The following is a 13,214-nucleotide window of genomic DNA, read 5'->3' as shown; positions in this document are numbered from 1 at the left end:
TTAAATGTTTGCTGATTGCCCAGGATAAACATAAAAGAAAAGCCTTAAAATATTTTGCATCTCTTACAATTATTATATAACTTTAACAATATCCAAAACATACTTTTTCTGGCTCTAGTTTTCAGAATTGTTATATTTTTTCAGACTCCAGGTGTCCATGTGTCTTAAACAAAGACATTTCTCACTTGGCATTCTTGTAAAACGGAAAAGTCTCACTAAGAATTATGAAAATTGTAATAGCCTACTCCTTTTTACAGCTGGGCACAATTTCCTGAGGCTATACAGTGTGTACTGCACACCGACATTCTTAAAATTATGTCACTAAAATATTAACAGCCTCAGGAAAGGGAGCAAATGGAAATTTATAATGCATCTAAGAAATAAAGTGAATTGGAGACTTTCAGAGCAATAATGACAGGAGTATGAGTGTTGTGGACCAACTTAGCAAATATTCACATATCTGATCCAGGGAACAACTTAGACACCTATGAGAATGCATAGAAGGACACATTTGGGTGGACTGATCAATGTTTTTGTAATTTTTATAATGTTGACGTAGACCAGAACTGTGATTTTTTGATCATTATTTTTTCTTTTGTAGCAAAACCTTTCCAAAAATTTTTATGTAAAAATGTACATACTCTCCACTGTATGACAGGTAAGTGTGTAAGACTTCTACAGGTTCTTTTTGCTTATATTCCTGCATCCCAAGAATTCGTTCTCCACGTATCTCCTAGAGTAAAACAGATTACTTTCTTTTTTCTACTTAGAACTTCCCAATAGGTTTGCTATACAAATAGAATAAAAAGTAGACATCTTACTCTGTTCTGCAGAGCCCCATGAGATCTGTTCCCTGCCAATCTCTCTAATTTCATCTCATCCTATCTACCCACTCTCTACAAGCTATGGGCACCTTCACTTACTTTCTCTGTCATTCCCAGCTCCAAAGTTTGCTCAGAATTTTGCACTGGTTCTTTGCCTGAAACACTCTTCTACCTCATTTGTGCACAGCTGAGTTATTCCTGTAAGTGCATTCTTCACTTAAATGTCACCTCCTCAGAGAAGCCTTTCATAACCACCAAAATAATGCAGTCACCCAGCCATATTCAATCACAAGAACTTATTTTACCTCTCCACATGGTACTTACTGCTGGCATCTTCTCATTTTTTGAATGTGTTTGTATTATGTCTTCCTCCACTAGAATGTTTATTCTATGAGAATAGGAGCCTTATCTCTTTTTTCCACTGGTCAACAACAGTATCTTGTACAGTGCATTGCATAGTGAGTACCGGTGGAAGGAAGAAAGGGAGGAAGGAAGGGAGGGAGGGAGGGAGGGAGGATGAGTGGGGCTCTTTATCTTTGTACATCTCGCCCTCCTTGCTTTTATTTTCCCACCTCTAAATTCTGCTGGACACATTCTCTCAAGCACTCTGAAGAATTTGATAAGTACACATGTCTTTCAAATCCCTCCACATTCTCAGAAAGAGGCCCCCTAGCCCTCTACACAGAGAAATGCCAAGTTTACATGTTGAGAGGAATCAGTTCCCATATTAAGGCACAGCATCCCACAGTCATGTATGCCCATTCCTTCTCTTCTACATGAAAACATTTTCTGTTATGTAAACACGAGTTTTCAACCAATCAGACAAAGACTGCGATCGCTGTCAGTAGTCTCGTCTTCACACATTAAGGATAATGAGAAATTGATTTGCTCCCGGCAGCTCAGTTTGTTCCTTCAGCTTTATTGAGAGAGCAGGATTTGGAAGGAAACCAGATGGCTGTGACTAGAGGAGGGACGGCTCTGGAAAATAGAGTTAATGCAAATTGTGCAAGAAATACTGAATATTTGCAGATGACTTTTTTTTACTCCTGTCTCCAGTTACATAAATTTTCAAGCTATACATGAAAGATATAATAGTGGAGCTATTACCATATTTTTAAAAATTATCTTAAGCACATAATGGGACTTTCTTCTGAAAAGAGTATAAGGCTCTTTAACTGATTATGATATGTTTATATTTTTCAGCACTCCTGTAATGTAGACATGGAACTAGAATCATGCAGACGTACATTTTTAGTTCTTCTTAGCCTCCTTTTTAGCCCTATGATCTTGGGTAACTTATTGTCTCTTTACCTCGTTTAATTCACCCATAAAATAAAGAGATCAATAGCTCTGCTTTATGGCTGCCGTAAGTAAGTAAACCAAAATAAATATAGCCATAACCCAAGACTGGGCATAGAGCAGAGGCTCAGAAAATACTAAAGAACTCCTGGTGTTTAGATGAAGAAGTTGAACATAGAATGTTGAAGTCCCGATGTAATAATAAATTTTAAATTTCTTGATTTCTAGTTCAGGAGCACAGCTTTTTCGTTCACCTCTTATCGAATCCCTTACAACAATTTAGTCACCCTCCAACCTCCTTCCTTAAAGAATATAACTCTAAACTAGAAAAAAATCAGTATAGACGATCTTAACAGAGCAGAAATAGAGACACAGACGTAGAGAACAAACATATGGATAGCAGGGGGGTGGTGGTGGGATGAATTGGGAGATTGGGGTTGACATATATATACTATTGATACTATGTATAAAATAGATAACTAATGAGAACCTACTGTATAGCTCAGGGAACTTTACTCAGTGCGTTGTGGTGACCTAAATGGGAAGGAAATCCAAAAAAAGAGTGGATATATGTATACATATAGCTGATTCACTTTGCTGTACAGTAGAAACTAACACAACATTGTAAATCAACTCTACTCCAATAAAAATTTAAAAAAAAAAAGAATATACAGGACCCTGCAAACTGTGATTACTTCTGTGCAATTAACGATGATGTTTTTACGAGTATACTTTCTATCAAATGAAAATCTCTCCACATGCACCTCTGGTTCCATTATCTCATGCCCTCTCAAAATCCACGAAGAGCTACACATTTTTGTCTTTCTTCTTTGAATTCTTGCTCTTTAATTGATCCCTTCTGTCATCATTCAAATATGCTATAATTCCCTTCCTCAAACAAAATTCGTGAGCCTATACCCATTTCGCTCTATTTTCATATCTTTCTACTCCCTTCACAAGAGAACTTTTTGAGTTGGCTGTGCAGTTACTGTTTTGACTCCCTTTTCTCGCATCTTACTTGCTCTTTAACCTGCTCTGATGAGTCCTGATCTCCCCGTTCCACTTGAACACCTCTTGTTAGCTTCACCAGTGGTCTTCATGCTACCATTCACTGAACCATTTACAAATCTCTTCTTGAATTTTCACAATATTTGACATATTTATCAATAATCTCTGGCCTTTATCTTGACTTCTGTGGCACCCAGCTTTAGTCATCCTCCCACCACCTCTCTGAATATCTCTGCTCAGTACCTTAAGGCAGCTGCTTCTCTCTGACCTCTAAATGTAAGAGGTTGCATTGCTTTGTTCTAAGTCCTCTTCTCTCCGTCTTCGCTCTTGTCCTAATGGAACTTATCCACCTCCTCGATTGTAATACTGTCCCTCTCGACTTCCAAATTTAGATCTGCCACACTCTCTCTTTTCTGAACTCTAAACACATGCAATTACTTGCCCATATGGGACCTTTACTTAAATGTCTTACAGGTATCTCAAACTTAACATATTCAGAAGTAACCTATCTTTTCTTCTTTTTCTTCTCCAAACCTGATTCTCAAGAGAACAGCCAGTCACTTTATGACGGGTTGACAATATTATGTTGCTTTCATACCGGAAGGGCCAGTGGTTGATCCAAACAGGAAGAGAAACCTATTCCAACTATGACTGTCGACAGCAAATACTACTATCCAGAGTCTTATTGAGTGTCTGGTACACAGGCATAGAATCCTACACAGTACAGCATCTAACCAGGGACCCTACTTCACTGTGAAGGGGGTTCGGGAGTGAGCCTATGATTATATACAACACTAACCAGACAGTGGAATAACTTTATCATGATGCAATACTGCAGTGGGGATTCAGGAGAGGCAAAAAAAAAGATGACTGTTTCAACAAGTGTATATTCTTAAGTTTATCCAGATTTAGGGTCTTATTCAGAAATAATTATATTTTCTTTTAAAATCAGTTTTCTTACTTTGACAGACTTCAATGGTTATTTTGTCGCTGTTTATGTAGAAAAAAACCCTCAATCTTGAAGTTCAGAAAAGGGTTCGTTGTCAAAATCTTTACTTTCTTCTTACAATTTCTAAGCTGACACAGAGTCCAAAACATGTTATTTATTCCTTTTTGGTGGTTTAAACCTAAGAAGAAAAGGAAAACATACTGAAAAAAAAATGCAGTAACGTTAATAGCCTTTAAATAACTACCACTAAGTGGCTTTACTTAATCATTTAACTTAATGATTGGCAAAAGCATTTAAAAACATTTATCCTGTTAAATACATAGAATCAAACAAAGCAAATTTCACGTCAGAGTCTGCTGAAGTACAATTATAAAATCTGAATAGGAAATTAATAGAAACTAATTAAAAATAGGCCTTGGTAGCAAACAATGCAAAATAAAATCAGACCAAACAAAAGCTAGAGAGTAAAGTAAGCTACAGTTTAATAGTAGTTACAATGTCTCAGATGGAAATATTCATGTACATACTTTAGACTTCAAGTCCAACCACCTTCATCTGTGATGCATGTCAAGGATATTGCCAAGGTAAAGGGTGGTGTTGGCTGTCCAAATTATAATAACCGGAAAGAAGGTGGAAGAATAGTCTTAGGTTTATAACAATTTCTAAGGAAATTTTATCATAATTTGATCAATTTTGGTCACAGCAGCAGGAATATACAAGCAGAATCAGTAATTTTGTAGTCAAATAAGTATCCTTGTCCTGATTCCAGAAAATCTATCTAGGTTGGAGAATAAACATTGGCAACTACTAGAGGTAATGTGATCAAGGAAGCAGCTTATTATGAGGATAGGACCTGCCTAAAAGGACTGATTTCCAGAGAAAATTACATTAGGATTTTTAAGTGCACTCTGAGAACTGATGGACAGTTCTGGCCATAAGGCATTAGACAGAACAGAAGTTATAAAGAAAGCTCTAGACAGAGAGGTTTATGAAGAATGACTCCTTGTCACAGAAGAGGAATTTAGGATACTGGACCTAGAACAAGAAATGCCTGCTTATTGGGATTTAATCAGGGCATTAGATACATAACCTATCTCAAGTGTACTAGCTTAGACATGGTTGAAATCCAATGTGGGAGATGAATACGGAGCAGAAACAAAGCTATGACCTAGAAAGACTAGGAGCTGGGAGAGAGAACTCTATTACTACAAATCAGAGGACAATGTAAGCTGGGAAAATCTCTACTAGGAAGTCACTATAGAAGAGAAGAAAACAGAATGAATATGGATAAATCCACTGCATGAGGCAGGTGACCGCCAACACAGAAAGCCTATTTTAGGCAACAGTTATGTGGATGTAAGATAGTTTGCTTCTTGTTTGAATAATATATTATTTTCTGTGTGTAAGCATTTGCTGCCAAAGATTTTTTTATCCTGTTCATAGATCCTTCTTGTCCCTTCCCTGCTGTTTTAAAATAAGTCTAGAAGTGACATCTCACAGCAACGCTTTCTAACCCACATCCTCAGAACCACCTGTTCTCACCTTTCTCAACCTGGTGAGGCCTTAATGATGAAGAGAGTGAAGTTACTTTACTGAGATGCGATTCTGATGGCACTACAGAATTGATTGGTTATCCGACATATACACACTGCTCTATATAAAACAGATAACTAATAAGGACCTACTGTATAGCACAGGGAACTCTACTCAGTACTCTGTAATGACCTATGTGAGAAAAGAATCTAAAAAAGAGTGGATATATGTGTATGTATAACTGAATCACTTTGCTGTACACCTGAAACTAACACAACATTGTAAATCAACTATACTCCAATAAACATTTTTTAAAAATGAAAAAAAAATAAATTAGGTAACCTTGTGGATAAAAAAATTCAGGCAGCTAGGACCTAGGAGAAAACTGATAACAAGGGAATGGCAAATCAGCTATCAACAAAATCTCCAAATTCTACAAAGATGGTGTTTTAAGTTGCCTGGAGAACTTCCACATCTAGAAGACATACTGAACTAATTTATGATGTATGCCACGATGCCATCAAAATGGATAATTATAGCACTGTAATCTAGGAAGCCCTCCTGAGGGAAGTTATATCAGTTAGCCTTTGCTGAAAAATCAAACCACCCTAAACGATAGTGGTTTAAAACAGCAACGGTTTGTTTACCTCATGTTTCTGTGGCTTTAAAATCTTACTCCTTAGTCTGTAATTTCATAGGGAGGAGAATGATTAGAACAGAATATCTAAAAAAGGCTCCTTAGGAGGGTGATAATGAACAAAAGTTGAGGAACACTGCTGTAGCCCCTCTCCTCTGTAGTTTACAGTAACTACGGCCCGTTATGTGCCTGACAAGCACATCCCTCGGCACTGAGGATATAGCAAAGAACAAAGCAGCAAAATCCTTGCCCTGGTAGAATCATCATATTGCATAAGACATCCAAGAATTTTTTAAATTTTAAGAAAAATTTTATTTTTTCTTAAGCCATTTTCCCTAGATACTGTTATTTGAAGGCAAAGAATCCTTGACGAAAGCAGTGAACCATCCTTCCAGGCAACCAGGAAGATACTTAGCCTGGTTTTACATGTAACTTCTTTGATTCTGATAATTATAGCTACAGTTTATTGAACACTTTCTACATGTCAAATATGAATCACCCCCCATCTTTCCCAAAAGTCATAAGATTAGGTATGATTTTTCACTATTTTAAAGATGAGAAAATTGAGCTTACTCACTCAAGGCCTAACAGCTAGCAAATGAAAGAACTGGAAATTTTCATTCATACTGCCTGGCTCCAAAAGATGCCTTTTCTACTATAACAGGCTGCTTTTTGCCTGTCTCAGCTCTGCACTGAAAGATAAAACAGCAAAGTTGTTTCCATATCTTAGCTGTTGTGAATAATGCTACAGTAAACATGGGCGTGTATGTAAAAGATGCAGTATACGTGTATAATGAAATATTGTTCAGCCATGAGAAAGAAGGAAATCTTGCTGTTTGCAACAACTTGGATGAAGCTTGAAGGCATTATGTTAAGTGAAATAAGTCAGACAGAGAAAGATAAATTCTGTGTGATATTCCTTATATGTGGAATATTGAAAAAAGCCAAATGTATAAATAACAGGTGGTTAGCAGGGGTGGGAGTTTGGGGGGAGGATGTAGGGGAGATGTTGTTTAAGGGTAAACACTTGCATCTAGTATATAAATAATTCCTAGAGATCCAATGCACGACATAGTGATTATAGACAACAATACTGTATTAAAAACTTCAAAGTTGCTAAGAAACTAGATCTTAATTGTTCTCACCACACACAAAAAGAGAAAGAATTATGTGAAGTGATAGGGTGTGAGCTAATGCTATGGTGGTAATCATACTACAATACATAAATGTATCTAATCAACCGGTGTACACTTAAAATTACACAATGTTATATGACAATTATATCTCAATTAAAAAAAATTAAAATGTCAATCCACCTGTTTAAAAAAAAAATCTAGGTTTCCTCATCTCCTCTGAAATTTTGACAAGTCATCAAATTTCTTCAAGTTTTATTTATCTCATATATAAAATCTAGGAATTAATGTAAACATACGGGAGATGATTTCTTCACCTAAAATTGTTATTACTTATTTCTTATAAGTCTATGATACGACTAAACAATCAAAGCATAAAGGACCTCATCCACAATTCTTCAACGTAATACCACTCACATGAATGGCACCTTGCAAATTAGGAAATTTCTCCTCTGAAAAGCAGACCAACATGCAGAAGTTGATTACTAGTACATTTTATCTGCTGTTCAATGAATAAAAATAGGACTCAGCTTCTGTATGGTATAGAAAATTATCTCATAAACCTTATATAGTTACACATTTTTCCATGAGATAATACTACACGTCATTTGCTATTGTACCTGTATTTAATTTTTTTAATTACAGAAACAAAAACAGAAGAGACCATCCAAGATCAAAGATCTGTGGGACATTTTCAAAAGGTATACGTACCATAGTTGTAGTTGGAATACCAGAATACCAGGAGGAGAAGAAAGAGAGCACAATGTGGAAGAAACGGTTGGAGTAATAATGGCTGAGAACTTTCCAAAATTAGCGGCAAACACCAAACCATAGATCTAAGAAATTCAGAAAACACCAAGCAAGATAAATACAAAATAAACAAAAAAATATTTTAATATGCCTATACATATCATATTCCAACTGTAGAAAATCAAAAGCAAGGTAAAATTTTGAAAAAAACCAGAGGAGAAAAATACTTTATATGCAGAAGAACAAGAATTAAAAATTACAACCAACTTCTCGTCAGAAACCAAAGCAACAAGAAGAAAATGAATGAAATATTTAAAGCATTGAAAGAAAAAAATCAATTTCCTAGAATTCTGTACCTATTGAAATTATTCTTCTAAAATGAAGGAGATATAGAGGCTTTCTTGGAAAAGCAAAACTGAGGGAATTCATTACCCACAAACCTGCTCCACAAGAAATGTTAAAAGAAATCCTTCAGGCAGAAGAAAAACTTGGTCAGAAACTTGGGTCTATATAAAATAAGGAAGCACATTGGAAAAGGCAAAAATAAAAATAAAATAGTATCTTATTTTTATTCTTCTTCACTGATTTAAAAATAACTGTAAAGTAATAATAAAAAATAACAGTGTATTAGGTAATTATGGCATAAAGATAGGTTAAGTGAATGACAGCAAAGTCCCACAGGATGGGAGGGAGTAATTGGGAATAGTTCTCTGCTATAAGATATCCTAAGAAACAAAAACTAAATAGCATCCTTTTTATAACATTCTTCCTCCGCTGCCTGCAGAATAAAGCTCAACCTCTTTAGCGTGGCAGACATGGCTCATCAGAGTTCAGCTCCATGCCTACCATTTTGGCCTCAACCACTAAAGCAACATATGCTTTAGTCCTATGAAGTAATTGTGATTCTCTGAACATAATGAATAATTCAATATCTTGATTCATGCTGATTAGTTTGCCTAGAATATCCTCTACCTTGCCAGACTCCTTGTCACAAATGACTTTATATGTTCTAAAAACGACTTATCCTTCTGTAAAAAAGCTCATATAACCGTGTCAGGCAACATTAACCTTTCCCTCCTCAATCAGATGGGTAAGGGAAGGTTGATGACCTCAAAGTAAAGGAAGAGTATTCCTAAGACAGCTTGAAAATTTCTTACTGAATGTTAGACAATTCTTCTCAATAAAATAAGAAAATATAGAAAAGAGGCAAACATTACAAGAGGAAGATTCCAAATTTGGGTTTGATAATTCTGGGTTTGGAGAGCCTACTAGACTCTCCAAATACTCAAATGAAGAGGTCAAGGTCTTGGCAAATACACAATTGTTAAAACTTCGCAGTTAATGGCATTGAGTTGATAATAGAAATTTGATGCAGATAACTTTAGATAGAGATAAAAAGAAAATATAGGATGTACAAGAATAAACCCTTAGATATTTTCTATGTGTTAAAGAGAAAGAAAAAAAAAAGAAGAGGCAGTCAAAGAGGTAGTGATGAAAATGAAAAATCATCTTGTCATAGAAATTAATGGAGAATGTTTCCAAGAAGGTGAATTTGGTCACTGGATTGAAGGAGAGGCTGAGAGGAAGCTTTAGGCCTGGGCTCTCAGTAGGAATATGAGACATAAATTCCCACCCCTACCGTGTGTGTCTCTTTCTTTGGTGACCCACAGTTCCCATGTGCTACAGTAATCCTGGTCAATCCATGTGGTTGTTAAGTAGGACTTACTCCATCTCTCAGTTCAGCCCTAAAAGTATGACACCGGCCACGGGGATTGATTCAGAAACACACACAACCTGAGCTGAACCAATGGGATTCTCCCTTTCAGGTGATAGCAGTAGCTATCAGGAATCAGACATCATTCTCTGGGATTTAAAAATTGCGAAAGTCTTGTAAATTGCGATTTGTTAGGGGTCACCCTGCCACAGCATAAAGAAAGATTTTTCTGAGAGGGAACACATTTTAACCCTGGTGGTAGCTTCAGCTTTGTAGGTTTGTGTTGTTTTGGTTTTGTTTTAGTTTCGTTTTGTTTTGTTAGGTGAATATAGTTGTTGTCACTTGTAACTGAAGTGAATATAGTTTCTGTCTAGGATGAGTATAATTTCTCTCACTTGTAACTGAGGAAGTCATAAGTAAAAGAGATCATTGTTGTACTTCAAGAAAAGAGTTTCAGCAGAGTAATGAAAGTCACTAGAATGAAATTCACACGCTTGTTGAAGAATTACTGAAGGAAGAAAAAAATGAAAGCAGCAAGAATAGGGCACTCCTTAAAGACGAGGGCAGTAAATGGGAGAAATTGCAAGGAGAAAGCAAGCAAAAAGCATGTTCTGAGAATTTTTTAAGAACAAAGTTTTTCTTAGGAACAAAAAAAAAGGTTTAAGAATGAAAGGGATCTGAGAACATTTGCAGGCTGGGGATAGGGACTGGAAAAAATGAGATTTGAAGGTGCAAGAAAGAAAGGGAGATGGATGCACTTACATTTATATTGTGGAAAATGCTTCTTTTGGAGGCAGCAACTTCTGCTAGAAAATACTAGAACCGTTTTCAGAGTGACAGTCACCTTTCTCAAATTGATTGATGGAAACAATTTCACAAGTAAATGTGAACAGAAAAGAAAGAAGGCAATTCAGGAATAGGGAAAAGGTGAGAAAGATCCTTTGTAATATCAAACTATGGTAACTAGTCCATCATTTAAAAAAACCACATTCTATTCTATATTTTAAGGTGTATGTTTTGAATCTCTAACTAATAGCAATTTTTAAGGCCAGGAATTTTATCTAACACTTCATGGTTTTCATTCCAGAACAATGTTATTAAACAGATGTTTAATATATAGTTTTGGGTGGGAGGGAGGCTTAAGAGGGAGGGGATATGGGGATATACGTATGCATATAGCTGATTCACTTAGTTGTACAGCAGAAATTAACACAACATTGTAAAGCAATTATACTCCAATAAAGATGTAAAAAAAATAATTTCTTTTACATATATAGTTTTAACATGTTTTTTAGGGTCCATGATCTGAACAACTAGAAATTATACTGTAACAGTATATATACTCTATCAAATACAATTATATTAACAAGTGAATAGTTAATAAAATCCCTACATTCAGTGTAATAATGAAAACATCAACGCTTCTGTACATAAGCTTCTTTCTCCATCAAACTTTTTCTGTTCTCCCCACCCTCATCTCTTATAAAACTCTTTCATTACATCTTATTCCAAATGTATAGGAAGCTACATAGTGGGTTTGTCAAGAGCTTCCTTGAAAGGAACCTAAAATAGAGTTTTGTTGCATTTCTATTTGTGCTTGTATGTGTTTTAATAATACCAGCAAAGAAACTGAGCAGAGCAAGTGTCCACATACCGTTTATTGTGTCAATGAAAGAAAAAGGAATAATGTGATTGCATATGATTGAGTCACATGAGTTCCCTCATTCCCTTTTCCCTGGTTATTGAAAACTTCAGCTTCCGGTTCTTTGTAGGAACAATGTGTGGTTTATTCAGAGTACACTAAAACACAACTAGGCATTTTCCATCACTAAGTAATGTAAAATCTCACTATGCTAACTGCCTCCATTTAAAAATTCAAACTGGCTTGTTTCTATAATGTGTACACTTCTGCTGTGTGTATATATTTTGTATTTGTTCTATATCTGCCATATCCATCCCTTATTACCAACATCCTAAATTTATCTTCAAATCCCCAGGCTTCCATTTTGGATGACGACAGGTCTAGATATATAATATATTTATTGTATGAATTAGAGCACTTAAAGTGCTAGCTCCCAATCCACTTGGTCAGGGAAGGTGCCAGAATGGAACACACACCGAAATGGATGCTGGGTCTTGTGGCAGCAGAGTCCGTGAAGCTGCTCTGTCATAAATCCTCTTGCTGGCTAGTTCTCATTGGTCTAATATTACTATTTTCAGAAAATTTACATATTAAAATGCAGTCCACGGCATGTTTTTAGACGTCATCATGTTTCAGACAGATTTCGAATATATTTTTATTCTTAAAAACACACAACTTCGGGCTTCCCTGGTGGCGCAGTGGTTGAGAGTCCGCCTGCCGATGCAGGCGGACTCGTGCCCCAGTCCGGGAAGATCCCACATGCCGCGGAGCGGCTGGGCCCGTGAGCCATGGCCGCTGAGCCTGCGCGTCCGGAGCCTGTGCTCCGCGACGGGAGAGGCCACAACAGTGAGAGGCCCGCGTACCACAAAAAACAAACAAAACAAACAAACAAAAAGCTTATGAACAAGTCAAGAACTGTAGCCTCATTCCTCTGAAAATTGTGAGTCATTTTAGGATTCCAAAATGGAGAGAAATTTCATTAAAATTTTGAGAAGGAAAATTTGGAATTGTGATTGTATCCACATTAAAATTTTTCAGGGCAGAAGAAATTAAATTTTGTAACATTCAGGAAAGATGAAAATTTTAAAAAAGAAAATAAGAAAGTGTTAGAAGGCAAGGCAATTAATATGTTTATAGCCAAAGAATTTCAGTGATTTTGGCTTGCATTCCTAATCTCAGACTGCTAGACCACACTTCCATAGCTCCTAGAATATAAAATAAATTAAAATTCATTTTGTGTCACATATATTCAGTCTAAATTATACTATTAAGCCAAATGTTTAAATCTGTTTGCTACCAAAAAAAAAAAGTCCTTCAGAAAATCTTTAAATCTTTGAATCTATCACCCATTAGCTACCAAGCAGCTGGTCAAGAAATGCTAAGTCCAAAAATTTTCAATTTTAGAAACTTTTCTCAATCAACAGCCTTGCCTCGGGTATTCAACATATCTGGAAAGTATCCCAACAATGGAACAGATGAACTATTTCTTTTTTCTCCTGCTTAGCTACAGGCAAAATCTAAAACTGTAAAAGTGATCACCACCCAATTCTTAACAGATTATGATGCTGAAAATCACAACAAAACAAAACAACAATTGCATTCCTTCCAAGTTTTCAGATTTCTCATTCTCTAACGTTTGTGTAACTTCCTCCCCCCAAAGAGCTTAAACCATATTCATGAGTTAACTGGCATTGTATTAGGGCTATATAGTCTTACACATGAATT

Source organism: Delphinapterus leucas, chromosome 18, assembly GCF_059928025.1.
Source record: "Delphinapterus leucas isolate spDelLeu-1000000601 "Yukka" chromosome 18, BTC_Dleu_Yukka2, whole genome shotgun sequence".
NCBI lineage: Eukaryota > Metazoa > Chordata > Mammalia > Artiodactyla > Monodontidae > Delphinapterus > Delphinapterus leucas.
Note: the sequence above shows the minus strand (reverse complement) of the source record.